The sequence below is a fragment of the Periplaneta americana genome, chromosome 8, assembly GCF_040183065.1.
Source record: "Periplaneta americana isolate PAMFEO1 chromosome 8, P.americana_PAMFEO1_priV1, whole genome shotgun sequence".
Taxonomy (NCBI): domain Eukaryota; kingdom Metazoa; phylum Arthropoda; class Insecta; order Blattodea; family Blattidae; genus Periplaneta; species Periplaneta americana.
The window spans coordinates 42,137,501-42,142,849 of NC_091124.1; positions in this window are offsets into that span (position 1 = coordinate 42,137,501).

A 5,349-nucleotide genomic window follows, 5' to 3' on the forward strand; every position below is an offset into this window, starting at 1 on the left:
TGAATATATTCGAAATGATATAATGAAATTTAAGTATATTTTTTCAAGGATATATAAATAACAATTCATTGTACAGAGGCACCAAGTATATACATTGAAAGGTTAGAATTCGCAGACGTGCATGTTAACATTTTTTATACATCTGGAGATTGGTGAAAGAAATTTTGAATTTCTATTATAGAAAATTTTGTAAGCTCTCATATCTTCTTTCGTCGGAATACGTAAACTAATATTATTATTTTGTTCTTCTCAAAATTATGAATGTCCCATATTAACCGAATCCTCAGAAGTTACGTATTTAGGCATTACAATCGACCAACACTTACGATGGAACAAACATATTACATATTTACACAAGAGATTACAACAATTTATATCTTTGTTATACTTCGGTCATATTTACCAGTTAATATTTTACGTCTCATTTATTTCAATCCATTCTCCAGTATGGAATTTTAGGGTGGGGAAATGCTTGTAATTCTAATCTCACTCCACTAATACTTATTCAGAAAAGAATTATTAAAATATGCCTTAATAAACCAATTGATTACTCATCTGAGCTTTTTTTTTACTGATCTTAATGTTTTGAAAATTAAACAGATTTATTATATTGCCTTATTAATCTTCATACATAAAAACCGTAATAAATTCAAATTTTATCATCATAAATATGGAACTAAAAGATCCGATTTTATACGACTAGAGGAACCAAAGTGTTTCACAAGCACAGCTCTGAGCCATGGTACCTACTTTGGTCCAAGGTTATACAGTAAAATAATTGATAAATACCCAGATTTGGAAAATTTTAGTATCAGAAATTTAAAAAATAGCGTTAGGAATTTAATTTTTAAAGAATATATATATTGATTTAATATGTATATGTGTTTGTATGACTTAAATTGTTAAAATTGAAATTGTATTTTTAAATTTAATTTATTCCTGTAATTTTTTTTTCTTGACCCAGTTTGTGTCAAAAAATTATCTTTGTGTTTATCTTTGTGTTTAGATATCTCCCTGAGCACGAGTTTTTTACTCCTTCAGGGAAGAACTAAGATTGTATTTTTGTCCATGTTATTTTATTAACAATAAACAATTAAACAATTTAAGGAGTCGCAGGATATATTACCTTTGAGCACCTTACAAAAGAACAGATATTCGAACTCACGGCGCCTAGCATATATGCTTCGACAATTAAAGTATTCGCACTTTCTCTCATAACTATACTTGGAATTAATGCGAGAAATGTGAATGAACGTGAAGATATAAATTTCGTTTGCAAATTTCCTAATTTAGCCGAATCAATAGCTGTAATCGAGTTCCAAACTACACATGCATATTCGAGTTTCGAAATCACCAATGCATAGTAGAGCATTAAAAGAGAATCAGGCGTGGAGAAAGAATACGTTATTGACCGTATTATTCCCAACGTTCTGATTGCGTGATTGCAAATGTAATCAACATGACTATAAAATACAGTTTACCGTCAATCAATATTCCCAGATCTTTTACACAATTCTGTCTATTAGAACGTTATTTTACATAATATTTAAATTTCAGTGGTAAAGTTTTACTAGAAAATTTTTTTACATTAGTTTTGGAGACGTTAATTTTCATACCATAGTCATCAGACCATTTTGCTACTGAGTTAATATCTCCTTGAAGAGATTGGCAATCAGCACTACTCTTGATTGTTTGGAACATTTTTAAATCGTCGACATAGGCCTACGATACATGAATAGACAGTCAGAAATTATTATTATTATTATTATTATTATTATTATTACTATTATTATTGTTACTATTATTGTTGTTACTATTATTATTGTTATTCTTCTTATTTTTAATATTGTTATTATTCCCATTATTATTATTATTATTATTATTATTATTATTATTATTGTCATTATTATCATCATCATTGTCATTATTAATATTATTATTACTATTATTATTGTTATTATTGTCATTATTATTATTATTATTATTATTATTATTATTATTACAATTATTATTGTTATTGTCATCATTATTATTATTACTACTATTATTATTGTTATTGTCATCATTATTATTATTATTACTATTATTATTGTTATTATTGTCATTATTATTATTATTACTATTATTATTGTTATTATTATTTCCATTGTTATTATTATTTTCATTATTATTATTTTCTTCATTATTATTATTATTATTATTATTATTATTGTTATTTTTGTTATTGTTATTTTTGTTATTGTTATTTTTGTTATTATTGTTAGTCTTATTATTATTGTCATTATTATTATTATTATTATTATTATTATTATTATTATTATTGTCATCATTATTGTTATTTTTGTTATTATTGTCATTATTATTACGATTATTATTATTATTATTATTATTATTATTATTATTATTGTTATTCTTGTTATTATTGTTCTTATTCTTATTATTATTATTATTGTTATTGTTATTATTGCCATTATTATTATTATTATTATTATTATTAGTATTATTAATGTTATTATTATTATTATTGTTATTGTTATTCTTATTATTATTCTTCTTACTATTATTGTTGTTATTATTAATGTTATTTTTGTTTTTATTGTTATTGTTATTATTACTATTATTATTGTTATTATTATTGTCATTATTATTATTATCATTATCATTACCATTATCATTATTACTGTTATTAAATTGAATGTCCAGTCGTACTCAAATGCTGCATTTTTCCTTTTCAAGTTACACATAGTTGTTAATCTCTGTGGCGAGGTTTATTTCCGCCTTGCCCATGGATACATTTAGCTGCAGAGGAACTTCCTTGTCATGTAGGTAAATAATATAGACCTATACATTGTTTGACAGTAAAATCATTCACACAAACGAATTATACATAAATAACAAAACAAAACGAAACACAAAAAAATTAAGGCAATCAAGATTTACCCAAACTCTATAGTTGAAGTGGAAATTGAATGTACAATATTCTGTCGGAAATTGATCTGAGTAACACAGAATTGTACCCAGCAACATAAAGACTAGATTGTGTGAACTGTAATTTAGCCTTATGAGATAAAGCGATACCCAAAAGTGTCATGACTACTTCTGAGGCTTAAAGTGAAAACATATTTGTTGTAAGCATTAAAAAAATTATGAACAGCTTTTCTTCGGCTTCTTGTGTGGAAGTGGTGCCTTACTTAGCGCATGGTGTTTACATAGGGAAAACATAATATCCAGAACAAATATACTGTTTTATTACACTTTCTATTCATTACATTCGGTTAATTGTTATCTTATGTTATTAAATAAACATTTAATTGGCATGATGCTTAAATTTTATTATTCCCTAAAATGTTGCTTAATTTCGTTGATATTGATTAGATGGGCTATTTCTGATATTAGGCCGAAGAAGTCTTATAGTTGTTTGATTCAAGTATAGAATCTAGATTCAAAATACAAGAGGAAAGTATAGAATGCAAAAGATTTAAATAAATCAAATTCAACTTACCTGCAGTGAAGCAATTCAGGAGCATCGCAATGCGTCCTGCGATACTCATATTGATGTGTATTCAATTTGTTTGTCTGCAGAAAGGTTCAACTGTGTGAAGGCATGATCTGTGTTGCCCTGCATATGATTTTATTCAGTATTGGTTTCAGTATTGATTATATCTCGTGACCAGAATATTGTGCGAAATGGAAATATAAAAATTGGAGATTCATCCTTCGAAGAGGTGGAAAAATTCAAATATCTTGGAGCAACAGTAACAAATCTAAATGACACTCAGGAGGTAATTAAACGCACAATAAATATGGGAAATGCGTGTTATTATTCCGTTGAGAAGGTTTTGTCATCTAGTCTTCTGTCAAAAAATCTGAAAGTTAGAATTTATAAAACAGTTATATTACCGGTTCTTCTGTATGGTTGTGAAACTAGGACTCTCACTCTGAGAGAGGAACATAGGTTAAGGGTGTTTGAGAATAAGGTGCTTAGGAAAATATTTGGGGCTAAGCGGGATGAAGTTACAGGAGAATGGAGAAAGTTACACAACACAGAACTGCACGCATTGTATTCTTCACCTGACATAATTAGGAACATTAAATCCAGATGTTTGAGATGGGCAGGGGATGTAACACGTATAAGCGAATCCAGAAATCCATATAGCGTGTTAGTTGGGAGGCCGGATGGAAAAAGACCTTTGGGGAGGCCGAGACGTAGATGGGAAGATAATATTAAAATGGATTTGAGGGAAGTGGGGTGTGATGATAGAGACTGGATTAATCTTGCACAGGATAGGGACCGATGGCGGGCTTATGTGAGGGCGGCAATGAACCTTCGGGTTCCTTAAAAGCCATTTGTAAGTAAGTAAGTATTGGTTTCCAGTTATCTGCTATCAGTTCCTAGATGTTGATGGATTGGCCTTAAGCTCTACATCAGTGATCGCCAAAAGCTGTGTCGCGACACATGCCCCTGCCTCCACTCAAGCGTAACCATGACATCATACCCCCACCCTCTGTTTACAGCCATCACTTCGATATAAGTAAAGACATTTATCAGCAGCGGACGTACGCATGTAATGTTACAAGTGTGTAGGATAATATGTTTCGGTGTCTCTTCGAAAACAGATAGTAAGTAAAAACTTAATTTTTAGGAGCATGGAAGGAAATAGTAATATACGTTACAAGAGCGGTATGTTGACGTTTTCATGGTCGAGGAAAAGATTGAAAAAGCGAAACGTAGTTGAGCTTTTTTAATTTCCGAGAACATGAAAACAAACATACCGCTCGTGTATCGTACATTATTTTGTGCGAAGATCGTTTATTACATACGTGAAAGACGAATTTCTAATTAGTTGCAATGAAATCTCCATGTTGGTTTCTGTTTAATTACGGCAACTTCGGAACACCAAAATATCTTTCTTCAACATTGTTGCTATAAAATGTTTTCTGTGTTTGCTATACTCCAGCTGGCCGTGATATATGTCTGTCTTCCCCCACCCCCCCAGTCTATAAATGCAAACTTAAAACAAACGGTAAGGTTATGTAATGATTTATTTTTCATTTTAATATTTTAACAATATTATTTATATAACATATTGCAGTAATAACATCGGCATCTGGAACCTTGTTGATTTTTTCACGGCTTCCTTAATGCTACTTGTATCAGGAATGCAATAAGTTTCGTGGAGTAGTAGACTTTACTTAATTTTTGCAAAGCAATAATTAACATTGCAATTTAGGTGAAATTGCAGTGGTAAGTTTCCAATTTATAATTATTAGTATGTTAAACGTCTCTAAAAATAATATGTTAAAAGCCTAAAGCAGTAAAATGAATGTCGCGCTTAAGCGGTAAGGAGA